The sequence below is a fragment of the Electrona antarctica genome (assembly GCF_951216825.1).
Source record: "Electrona antarctica genome assembly, chromosome: 3".
Classification (NCBI taxonomy): Eukaryota; Metazoa; Chordata; class Actinopteri; order Myctophiformes; family Myctophidae; genus Electrona; species Electrona antarctica.
The window spans coordinates 58412894-58426542 of NC_136808.1; the positions used below are offsets into that span (position 1 = coordinate 58412894).

The 13649-nt window shown below is 45.0% G+C and overlaps 1 protein-coding gene across 6 annotated transcripts in view; it reads right to left on the reverse strand.

Moving 5' to 3' along the window:
* Positions 1–13649, reverse strand: part of LOC306920665 (protein kinase C-binding protein NELL1-like) — a 424011-nt gene that overhangs the window by 192241 nt on the left and 218121 nt on the right. The window lies entirely within an intron of this gene.

The window sequence follows — 13649 nt, forward strand, 5'->3', positions numbered from 1 at the left end:
TTTTCAGAGTAAAATCTGCCTCATCTGCTGGGCACTGGTCTTTCAGTTTTGTTCATACTCCTACAATCCTCATTGCGTACGTTCCTGACCTGGTGGAGACCAGTGCTCAGAGGAGCACAATGACTAGACTATACGTGCTCGTCGCAGTCGGCCACCGATGCAACTTGCAATGATGCAATTTGGGAACCTAATGATATACGTTGACATAGAACCCATTTTAACTGTCAGCCGGTGTCCCACATGGAGATCTGTGTACGTGACTGTGTGCCTGTGTCTGAAGACTGCAAACTGACTGTGAAGAGTGCACTTGGCAATCAATTCGACCCACTGGCAGAGCCTGATTGGTTGAGCCTCAATTGGCTGAGGCAGAGGCTGGCAATTGCACAGGTGAAAGGAGTTGGCCTCATTAGGCCCACTGGCAGAGCCTGGCCCAGGTGAAAGGAGTTGGCGTTTTGTGGTGGTTCTGGAGAACTGTGGGTCCGACCGACTCTATACCGGGCACTGCACTCCCTGCGGGGGTGTGGATCGCGTGTGTCGAATGTGAAGTCGGTGGTGAATATCTGTGAGAGTGCATGCATCTTGGTGTGGAGTGTGCGCAAGGGAGAGACAAATGGACAGACAGAGATAGTGGGTCACTAGTGGGACATCAACAAGGTATTCCAATGGAATATGGAATGGAACGGTCTTTCACTTTCAGTGTGTTCAATTATCACTGAGCAAAGCCAGTTGAGGGGAAAATCAAATATTTATATAAATATTTGATAACGCCATGCAAGACAGTTTAATTAGCTTCATTGTTATTCCAATTCAGAGACAGCTCACCACCCCCAGCAGATGTTTACAAAGTGTATGTGTGCATATTTCAACAACGTTGCCACTAGTATTTATAATGTAATTAAAAATCTTGGTTTCAGTTCAATTCCTAGAATAGCAACATGATCACACAAAAGATACCCCCCACTGTAGCTGCAGTCTGGAGTCATGGGGTCGTCCCCATGCTCTCAGCTGGGGGGGTCCCTGGGGGGTCCCCATGCTCTCAGCTGGGGGGGTCCCTGGGGGGTCCCCATCCAGCCTCGGTCCCAGCCTTACTCATCTGCGAAGAGAAAAGCCTGGTCACGACGTAAGGCGTCTAGCCAGAAGTGGGGCTTCCAGCATTTGAAATTCCCCTGGAAATTGTCATTTTTCCACTTCCGCCAAATTCCAGCACTCCCGTTTAGACAAACAACGACGTAAGTCTTTCTTTCCCAGCATGCACCCTGCCCCAGTCGGAGCCAGGCTTCAGTGTCACAGTCAACCTCTTCCCCATAATTAAGGCCAGTCCCTCTGGTTCCACTCAGTAGTAGAGAGCAGCTGGAGGACAGCTGAGGAGGAGTGGAGGTCATCTCATTAATTGGGAACTCACCACAGCTGAGGGACGTTCATTCTTTGTTAGGGTTCCCTCACACATGAACGTCAGACGAATCGTCTGCGACACGGTGCACGCCTGAAAACCATGTGACTCCCATAGGAAACTAATTGAAATGGCCGCGCTCCCGCTTCTCCCCCAGCGTATCCGGCACATTGCCGCACGTACATGTGTGAGTGGCCCCTTAAGGCCTATTCATAGTCAGTTCTCGGCGAAGAGGTGACCACCGAAAACTACAACATGACTTCACACTGTGGTGGCCATCGCTCACACAACACATCTAAAACTACAACATGACATCACACCGTGGTGGCCATCGCTCACACAACACATCTAAAACTACAACATGACGTCACACCGTGGTGGCCATCGCTCACACAACACATCTAAAACTACAACATGACATCACACCGTGGTGGCCATCGCTCACACAACACATCTAAAACTACAACATGACGTCACACTGTGGTGGCCATCGCTCACACAACACATCTAAAACTACAACATGACATCACACCGTGGTGGCCATCGCTCACACAACACATCTAAAACTACAACATGACGTCACACTGTGGTGGCCATCGCTCACACAACACATATAAAACTACAACATGACATCACACCGTGGTGGCCATCGCTCACACAACACATCTAAAACTACAACATGACATCACACTGTGGTGGCCATCGCTCACACAACACATCTAAAACTACAACATGACATCACACCGTGGTGGCCATCGCTCACACAACACATCTAAAACTACAACATGACATCACACCGTGGTGGCCATCGCTCACACAACACATCTAAAACTACAACATGACTTCACACAACACATCTGAATGAGACGTCTGCTCTGCTGGAAACATCGCGAAAAAAAGTTATGGTCATTTTTGTATACCACACCATAGACAACATGACATCACAGGTCTCTCAAAAAAAATGTGGTAAAAATGAACACCACGTGCCAGATAGTGAGCCAGGTGAGTTGGATGACACAGGACACATCCAAACCGGCACATCCCTTACACTGCCTCCCCATTTAGATGTGTTTATTGCAGACTGTGGTCTCTATAGTGAAATGTTATTGTAGCATTTTTGTAGCATCTGGGCTGCATCTGACAGATTTTGTCTGTCCTAAATGTCGTCCTGTTTGTTGTTACTGGCAGAGCTGTGTAACATTATTTGCCTCTTCACACTCGTCAGTTCACACTTGTAAAAGAGACTTTAGTGTCAATGTGGTTAAATAAAGGTTGTAGCCTATAGTATTTAGTCGATTTTACAGATTTTCTTTTAGCAATTGTTCTGATTTAATCATTGGCACTTTTCCCCATGCATAGCCTAAACTGTAGCCCCTGACAAACTTCCATCCACATCTGTTGGTGTGCCCAGCCAAGACGGAGGCACCATGTTTTGAACCTTTAAACATGCCACTGAACACCAAGATGTGTTTCTCTCTCTCTCTCTCTCTTTCAACACTTACATCTGCATTGAACATTTTATTCGCTTTCGTACCATAATAGAAACGTAGGCCTTTATACAGCTAGGGTGCTAGAATTTTCACATGGTCACACAATGTATAGCTGGGGGGGAGACAGAGAGAGAGAGCTGGGGGGGAGACAGAGAGAGAGAGCCACTGGGGGGGAGACAGAGAGAGAGAGAGAGAGCCAGAGTATAGCTGGGGGGGAGACAGAGAGAGAGCCAGAGCGAGATTATGAGGAAATGAGCTTTAATCTTTTATTAGGAACTTGCATTCACAGTAGGTGGTCCTCTTTTACAAAGTGAATTAATGTAAGTTGACACGTTCACATTGCTTTAGCGGATGTTTAAAGTTGAATTATGTTATACTGTATTTAAATGAAAATTAAATCTCTAATTTCAAACAAAACATAAATTATACGGTTCAAATTGTGCCGTGGTGTGACTACAGAAATGTTACCAATATATCTGATTCCCTGGAACGCTGTCTGGCCAATTGCACACGTCATAATGGGCTTTCAGTTATTCCCGCTTAGGTAATTTACTATGTGCTGGGTGTGTGTGTGTGTGTGTGTGTGTGTGTGTGTGTGTGTGTAAATGGTAAATGGTGCATTTATATAGCGCCCTTATCCAAGGCGCTTTACATAGATTGTGCATTACATTCACCCATTCATACACCGATTGCGGCGGAAGCCATGCAAGGTACATACCAGCACATCGGGAGCAATTTGGGGTTAAGTGTCTTGCCCAAGGACACTTTGACATGTAGACAGGAGGAGCCGGGATTCGAACCGCCGACCCATGGATCATTGGACGACCTGCTCTACCTCCTGAGCCACAGTCGCCCTGTGTGTGTGAAGTTGAACCACTAGCCAAAACCGTTATTCCCATGTGTGCTTACATCAATGTGCTGAAAGTAATTTGGTAACACATTCCTCAGAGGTTCTTGGTCCCCAACCACAATGAAAGCGGCTTATTTTCCACACAATGCTGATAGCCAGTAAACAATTATTTGCGAGCTACTGTAGCTGTGGCGGCCTGAGGGGTGATGCACATTCTGCTCACAACAATAGCTGTGAATACCCAAGGGAGCCAGAAAGGCCAACACAGAGTGAGGCATTCTGGATCTGGGGGAACAGAAAGACTGGCTTGTCTTTGTTCTTAATCACACCAGTTATTAATCATGCAACACACACTCTCCCTCCTTTGCCCCACTGGTGTTAAGCTCATCAACTACTACTGGTGGTACAAAGTGAAAAGGCCAGTGGATCAGGACGCCACACAGTGGGAAAAGGAGGTTCACTTTTGAAGATCTGAAAACTACCAGAGGCATAAATAATTGAATTGTTTCAGCCAAAATATTCCCAGATGAGATGAGAACACTGGAAAAGGAAACACACAACCTGAAAAGGAGTCGTCCTATACTGTGCGTATAACTGTACCACAGGACTAAAGTGAGGCAAAATCTCACACCCCTGGCATTGATGACATGGAAAGTGACTCATTTGAAGAGCATGTGTCAAAACTATAAGACAAACATTCTACAAAGCTGGGACCTTGCGCATCAACGTTTGCTCAGGCTTCCCACCAAAGCTGTGTAAGTTTTTTGTCTGTAAAATAAAAATGGTGGCAGAGAACAAACAGTGTTATCTAAACATTAGTTGAGGAGGTAGCAAACATTAAACAATACCATTTGGCAATGTAGTAGTGGTATATCGAAGAAAAGGTCAAATGTAGTGGGTGGAATTGGTTTGTGCAGTACATGTGCGTACACAAACCACAGTACATGTGCGTACACAAACCACAGTACATGCGCGTACACAAACCACAGTACATGTGCGTACACAAACCAATAGAACCAACTTTACAAACAACGCTTTGAGGAAGAACTGTACAAGTGGTGGGACTTCAAAGCCAGGCCAAAAAGCGAATCAGTGCCCAAAAGGCAAGAGCAGAGCCAGCTACTGGAGGAAGATAGAAGACATGAAAAAAAGACTATCACAATAAGAATAGGTGGGATTATTGAATACTAGAGGTTCGGGCCGCTACACAGCACTCACATCTAGAGTTGGGGCCGATATGCGGCCCACGTTGCACCACCGATCTGACCAATACAATATGTCTGAGAGTGTCAGAGTACCCCCCATGTCGGTCTGTGTCCCATTTACGCCCATACCGTATATAGAGATCTCTGTAGCTGTCAACCCCTTGTCCCTTTTATGCCCATATATGGAGATCCCTGATGTTACCAGTATATGTCAGTTGGATCGGCGGTTCTAGACAACTGGATATCGTAACTACTTGGTGGCGGCGCCGGGCACCGCACTCCCTCAAGTCCTTGCTGATGCGCACACCCAGTTTGAAGTCAGTTGTACTTGGTACCATATCATACATGCATATGACCATAATGGACATAGCGATCAGATTACCGTACGGGAGGACTGGTTAAATGCAGCTACGCCCAAATATGGAGTGTGTTGTCTAACCTCACAGTGTTTAAATAAAATTAAAAAAGAATAATCTGCATTTAATTTGTGTACTCACTTCACAGTTGTAAAAACAGACACTTGGAAAAGTATTATTTATTGATTGATTGAATACTTTATTATCAGGCTTTGGGCCAATAAGCCCCTATAGGGCCTAGGCTTGTTTCCATTGTGGTCTTCTGTATAATATCAGAATCTGTCAGAATTGGTATCTGCAGATATGACCCTGCAAATAATCGGAGATCGGATATCGGTCATAATTTCATAATCATGCACCCCTAACTCTGTCCCATCCCAGCCTCTACTGAATGCTACATTCCTTTGCGACATCACAGGAGAATGAAGTCAGTGAGGCTCCAATAGAAGCACACTGCTACTGAATGTTACATTCCTTTGAGACATCACAGGAGAATGAAGTCAGTGAGGCTCCAATAGAAGCACACTGCTACTGCCTGCAGAGAAAGAACACACTCTTTAACCAATTTTGACCTGAGATCAGATTCTATAAATGTCTTCTACATCCTGACAGATTTCTGAAAAAGCTATGTTTCTATGTCAGTCGTTCTTCGATTTCTCAAAAATAGCAGACCTACAAGCTATGAGCTTGTAGATCTGCTATTTTTCAATAGCTAAAGCATAACATAATGCTAACACCAAAAGGGGTTCCTGCCCAAAATGGGTTAAATCACAGGAATTCAAAATCTCTGGGAAGTAAATGAAGAAACCCGCTAACTGAAAACTAATGGGGAACTTGTAAGCTAATAGTGTTTTGATATCTCCCAACTCCATGTTTACATTATCTCCACTTAAAAAGTAAAAGCAGTGGTCACACAGGGAAAATGGAGAGACAAGATTGCTCCTTCAAGTAATCTGCGTCTGCGTGCCTCAGAGCAGTGCCATCCTACCGAGACTGATTCTTTCTCGCTTATCAGAGACACAGATAACCACCAAAATGGAGAAAACTCTTTCATAAATGAGAGCTACAAAGTATATTGACTGCGTATAATCCTAATAATACCCTTATGTGGTAATTGTGTTCCATCCAAGTTGAACTGAAAATCCGTGGCAAGACACAGATTGGAGCTGATGGCCCGAATCGCCCCTAAAGGCCAACAAGCCAATATTCACTGGGCTGGACCAATGTCCATCTCTCTACATATTACTTTCTCATTTCTGCCATATCTCCACTCCATTTTCCTCCCCAGGTGATATGTGCCCATGTCCTTCCTCGCTGCCATGTCTCCCATCTACCTGAACTTAACCTGTCCTCCTCACTCCCTAGACCTGCCGATGTTAACCTGTCCTCCTCACTCCCTAGACCTGCCGATGTTATCAGTCCTGATTCACTGTAGTCGGCTCAGCTCGTATAATTGATACAGAATCCTGCAGCCGCGAGCAGCTGACATTCAGCACGGTCTGAAGGACGGCTAGGAAATGAGGAATGCATAATGCAATGTGCTGCGAGCACAAAAAGGAGGCAGAGCCTCATGTAATGTGATCTGCTCTACCGCTTAAATATCAAGAGCAATAAAAGGCAGCGAACAGTGTGCAGCAAAATTGACCGCATGTAAACAGTAGAAGTCAATTGTGACAAATTGTCAGCGACACCGTTCGCCTCTCATTAGTGAGCCTCCGGATGGGAACCACAAGGTTGCCAGTTCAAACCCGGGCTCCCCCAGAGTTAGTGTCCAAGTGTCCCTGAGCAAGACACTGAACCCCTAATTGCTCCCAATGTGCAGGTTGGTGCCGTGCATGGTTAATTCCTCCGCCATCGGTGTGTGAATGTAATGCACAATGCACACAATGCATCTATGGTTTATTTGTTTATTTGGATCCCCAGTAGCTACTACCTTAGTAGCAGCTACTCTTCCTGGGGTCCACACATAAAATACATTACATCATATGAAATACATTTTACAAGACTGTAAGAAAAACGGTTTAAAAACATGAAATACAACTAAATATAAAACAAGTGATTAATAACATCGCAACCATGAATACAATTTCAGCTTGAGTAGCCTACCGTTACAGTATGAAAGATTTGAAACAGTGTTCAATGACCATCATCAAAAAGCAAGTGACATGAGATATTTCTTTAACTTATTTTTAAAATCTGATTTACTTGTTGCCTGTCTGATTTGTGATGGAAGACTATGCAGCTCTTTCATTGCTCTATATATTACTGTGTGTTGTATTGCATTCGTTTTTGAGATGGGAAACGTAAAAAGACCTTGTGCTGAATGTCTGGTATTGCAGGCGTGTTCGTCAGAGCTGAACTTCAGCCTGCAATACAGGACAGCCGGAACTTTAGATGAAATAATACCTTTGACAAAAGACAGCAGGGAAATATGAAGTCTGTCCTCCATCAGTGGCCATCCTAAAGTGGCGTGCATTCTGTTGGTGTTTGTTCTTTTTGGTAAATGGTGCTATATAAATGCACCATTTACCATTTGAACATACTGTACTGAAAGTTTGCCATTTGTTGTGAATCCTGTATTGCTTATTTCTGCCATTCACTCTGGTTTATATAAGTACCATTATTGAAAGGATAACCCCTTGGTAAATGGTAAATGGTGCATTTATATAGCGCCTTTATCGAAGGCGCTTTACATAGATGCACATTCACCCATTCATACACAGATTGCGGCGGAAGCCATGCAAGGTACCAACCAGTACATCGGGAGCAATTTGGGGTTCAGTGTCTTGCCCAAGGACACTTCGACATGTAGACAGGAGGAGCCGGGATTCGAACCGCCGACCCATGGATCATTGGACGACCTGCTCTACCTCCTGAGCCACAGCCGCCTTGTACCATCTCGTTATCACAAAAACACAGATACAGAATGCTCATGCTATAGTCACTGTTTTACTACTGCTTCTCTGGTACTGTTCTGAAGCTCTATGGTGTAACTCTTCTCTGGGACTGTTCTGAAGCTCTACAGTATGGTGTAACTCTTCTCTGGTACTGTTCTGAAGCTCTATGGTGTAACTCTTCTCTGGTACTGTTATGAAGCTCTATGGTGTAACTCTTCTCTGGGACTGTCCTGAAGCTCTATGGTGTAACTCTTCTCTGGTACTGTTCTGAAGCTCTATGGTGTAACTCTTCTCTGGGACTGTCCTGAAGCTCTATGGTGTAACTCTTCTCTGGGACTGTCCTGAAGCTATGGTGTAACTCTTCTCTGGGACTGTTCTGAAGCTATGGTGTAACTCTTCTCTGGGACTGTTCTGAAGCTCTACAGTATGGTGTAACTCTTCTCTGGTACTGTTCTGAAGCTCTATTGTGTAACTCTTATCTGGTACTGTTCTGAAGCTCTATGGTGTAACTCTTCTCTGGGACTGTCCTGAAGCTCTATGGTGTAACTCTTCTCTGGTACTGTTCTGAAGCTCTATTGTGTAACTCTTATCTGGTACTGTTCTGAAGCTCTATGGTGTAACTCTTCTCTGGGACTGTTCTGAAGCTCTATGGTGTAACTCTTCTCTGGGACTGTTCTGAAGCTCTATGGTGTAACTCTTCTCTGGGACTGTTCTGAAGCTCTATGGTGTAACTCTTCTCTGGGACTGTTCTGAAGCTCTATGGTGTAACTCTTCTCTGGTACTGTTCTGAAGCTCTATGGTGTAACTATTCTCTGCTACTGTTCTGAAGCTCTATGGTGTAACTCTTCTCTGGGACTGTTCTGAAGCTCTATGGTGTAACTCTTCTCTGGGACTGTTCTGAAGCTCTATGGTGTAACTCTTCTCTGGTACTGTTCTGAAGCTCTATGGTGTAACTCTTCTCTGGGACTGTTCTGAAGCTCTATGGTGTAACTCTGTTCTGAAGCTCTATGGTGTAACTCTTCTCTGGTACTGTTCTGAAGCTCTATATGGTGTAACTCTTCTCTGGTACTGTTCTGAAGCTCTATGGTGTAACTCTTCTCTGGTACTGTTCTGAAGCTCTATATGGTGTAACTCTTCTCTGGTACTGTTCTGAAGCTCTATGGTGTAACTCTTCTCTGGTACTGTTCTGAAGCTCTATATGGTGTAACTCTTCTCTGGTACTGTTCTGAAGCTCTATGGTGTAACTCTTCTCTGGGACTGTTCTGAAGCTCTATGGTGTAACTCTTCTCTGGTACTGTTCTGAAGCTCTATGGTGTAACTCTTCTCTGGTACTGTTCTGAAGCTCTATATGGTGTAACTCTTCTCTGGTACTGTTCTGAAGCTCTATGGTGTAACTCTTCTCTGGTACTGTTCTGAAGCTCTATGGTGTAACTCTTCTCTGGTACTGTTCTGAAGCTCTATGGTGTAACTCTTCTCTGGTACTGTTCTGAAGCTCTATGGTGTAACTCTTCTCTGGGACTGTCCTGAAGCTCTATGGTGTAACTCTTCTCTGGTACTGTTCTGAAGCTCTATGGTGTAACTCTTCTCTGGGACTGTTCTGAAGCTCTATGGTGTAACTCTTCTCTGGGACTGTCCTGAAGCTCTATGGTGTAACTCTTCTCTGGTACTGTTCTGAAGCTCTATGGTGTAACTCTTCTCTGGGACTGTTCTGAAGCTCTATGGTGTAACTCTTCTCTGGGACTGTTCTGAAGCTCTATGGTGTAACTCTTCTCTGGGACTGTCCTGAAGCTCTATGGTGTAACTCTTCTCTGGGACTGTCCTGAAGCTATGGTGTAACTCTTCTCTGGGACTGTTCTGAAGCTCTATGGTGTAACTCTTCTCTGGGACTGTCCTGAAGCTATGGTGTAACTCTTCTCTGGGACTGTTCTGAAGCTCTATGGTGTAACTCTTCTCTGGGACTGTTCTGAAGCTCTATGGTGTAACTCTTCTCTGGGACTGTCCTGAAGCTCTATGGTGTAACTCTTCTCTGGGACTGTCCTGAAGCTATGGTGTAACTCTTCTCTGGGACTGTTCTGAAGCTCTATGGTGTAACTCCTCTCTGGTACTGTTCTGAAGCTCTATGGTGTAACTCTTCTCTGGGACTGTTCTGAAGCTCTATGGTGTAACTCTTCTCTGGGACTGTTCTGAAGCTCTATGGTGTAACTCTTCTCTGGTACTGTTCTGAAGCTCTATGGTGTAACTCTTCTCTGGGACTGTTCTGAAGCTCTATGGTGTAACTCTTCTCTGGGACTGTTCTGAAGCTCTATGGTGTAACTCTTCTCTGGGACTGTTCTGAAGCTCTATGGTGTAACTCTTCTCTGGTACTGTTCTGAAGCTCTATGGTGTAACTCTTCTCTGGTACTGTTCTGAAGCTCTATGGTGTAACTCTTCTCTGGGACTGTTCTGAAGCTCTATGGTGTAACTCTTCTCTGGTACTGTTCTGAAGCTCTATGGTGTAACTCTTCTCTGGTACTGTTCTGAAGCTCTATGGTGTAACTCTTCTCTGGGACTGTCCTGAAGCTCTATGGTGTAACTCTTCTCTGGGACTGTCCTGAAGCTCTATGGTGTAACTCTTCTCTGGTACTGTTCTGAAGCTCTATGGTGTAACTCTTCTCTGGTACTGTTCTGAAGCTCTATGGTGTAACTCTTATCTGGGACTGTTCTGAAGCTCTATGGTGTAACTCTTCTCAGCAGTAATACTAGTATGGCCTGTTTCAGTGGGTGCTAATGTTTGTTTTAGTCCTCAACACAAACATTACATTTCTCTTTATTGTCTATGAGGCGTTTTCTTAAACAAGCATTGTTGAAAGACAAACATTAAAGCTGTATATAGGAGGGGCCTGCGCCCCTCAAAAATCACACCCGTGTGAAGTGAGGGGCACCCTTCATTGTCAATGGCGTTTACAAAACAAACATTGAACTAAAGACAAACATTAAACCTGAGTATAGGAGGGGCTGGTGCCCCTCAAAAAGCACCCAGGCACATGCTGGAGGACATTTCATGAGACAGGGATGTGTAGTATTAATATGTAGTAGTGATACAGGTTTGTATGCAAGCACGCAAGAGTGAGTGCATGTGCATGTGCATGTGCATGCGCATGTGCATGTGCATGTGCATGTGCATGTGCATGTGCATGCGTAACATGGTATATGGTTCCTCAGGTGTTGTGTACAAAGAAGCTAACGCACACCAAAGTCCTTGTAGCGGTGCCGGCACACGGGAGAGAACTGTAGAGGAAATCTTGAAAAAACAAGAGGGTGACTGACTGCACACACCAATAGCCAGAGTGCCAATATTTTATTAGGACAGCAGGTAAGACCAAAATGAATCCAACGTTTCGGCGGTTAAGACTTCCCTGATGAAGGCTTAACCGCCGAAACGTTGGATTCATTTTTGTCTTACCTGCTGTCCTAATAAAATATTGGCACTCTGGCTATTGGAGTGGCGTGTCCTCTTGTTTTTTCAAGATTTCCTCTACTGCTTCCTCAGGTGTCTCATCTCTGGCTGGTTGGTGCTTGAGGTTAGTCCCAAACCAAGCGAAAAAATACTTTCTTTAAAGGAGCATTCAGTGATTTGGGTGATTTGGAAAACCCTCTGGTCCACACCGGTAACAAGCTGTGCACACATGGGGACACGCGACAGGCCAACAGCACACACACCAAGACCCGCCCCCGCTCGATCATGATTGGCGGAAGGCCCCGCTCTATCCTGATTGGATGAAGGCTGGGCCACCTAGCCAAAAACGAAACCTGTTTTATTTTTTACCCCAGGGGTTAACTGGGGACAGGGAGGAACTCCTTATATGGTCAGCACACTCTATAGTAGGGAGGATTATCACAACAAAACAAAAAATTGAATGAAGTGAAATCACTGAATATACCTTTAAGCATCTGGTTCCCCCTGTGAAGTCCGTTATATAGCCTTAGCCACATGCTCCTCCTGTCGCTCCCCACTGTTCAACTGGTCAACCACTTTGACTTTTAACACAATTGGGGTCCTTCTTTGGGTTCTCTGGAGAACAGTGCAGGCCGTCCCCAAATTCCCAGATATGTAGGCAAGCGCTCCATGTGTAGTGCAACAGAACATCGCTGTTACGTGTACATATTCAATGTGCATGCCATGCGTGCAGGAATGCTCAAGTGCTTGTGCAAATGTATGTCCAACGTGTCTGCATGTGAGTGTGCGTGCCGGGCATGCTTGAGTGCATGCATGTGTGAGTGTGTGCGAGTGTGTATGCGTGTGTATACGTGCGTGTGTGCGTGCGTGCGTGCGTGCGTGTATGTGTGTCCGTGTCTGTAAGTCCAAGAGTTTGCTTTTGTGTCCCAACTGCGTGTGTAAACGTGAGAGAGAGACCTTGCCATAGCCCTCTGTGGCTCAGTGCAAGGGCAGCAGCTCAGGGGAAAAGACAGAGATTAATGAATGGAAGGTGACAACTCACTCACCGAGGGCAGGAAGCATGCTCTAGGGGGCAGTGGTAGAGAGACGTATGCAGACAATAATGGGGAGAGAGAGAGAGCGAGAGAGAGAGAGAGAGAGAGAGAGAGAGAGAGAGAGAGAGAGAGTCCCGTCCCCCCCAAGGATGCCCCTGGCCCAGCATAGACACCCTTTCCCACGGCTGAAACTCTGTGAGAAACTGTGATTAAGTGAAAGTACCTTGCTACTGTAATTACCAAGTCATTATCTATTAGATTAACTTTCTGCCGCTGAAATTTTAAAAGCGTAATACGGGCCATGCATGGTTTGGAAGACTGATTCGGAATTGTGCAAAGTGGGGAAGGCTTTTTCTTTTCTTTTTTTTATCCCATGCAATCTTTATTAACTCCTGCAAACCCCCTCCATTCTTTTCACGAAGAAGCAAAGCTCTCAAGACTCGATGCCACATAGAAGGGAAGATAACGCATTCACTCCCAAACAGGCATTTCTCCTCGAACAGCGTTTGATCTGGGTGAGTGCGAGGGAGGCTGTTTTGACACTCACCACTGCAGACCTGCCTTAAGCTCTTAATCAGAGCATGTACTGCTTGTCAGCCATTTATGTTATTAGAAAAGTCTTCCCCGTTGGAGACAGGTTTTTATTTATGCAAGGCATGCCATCCAGGCATGACATTGAAAATACTCCTGGTGGTCCTGATGAATATAGTCATGAATATAGTCACCATATGACTAAACCACATGACCACACTGCAAAAACATAATAATCGCAGCTCCTATATACATGTACTTACTACGGAAGTGCCAGAAGCCACTCTAACAGTGAGGCTATTAGTAGGTGAAAATACGGTAGAAGACCTAGTGTAGTTTAACCCATTTAGACCTGAGGAAGATTCTACAAATGTCTTCTAAATCCTGACAAGTTTTCTGAAAAACTCAAACCTTTTCATGTCAAGGACCGAGAGACCCCCACAAATATATGAAATTGGCC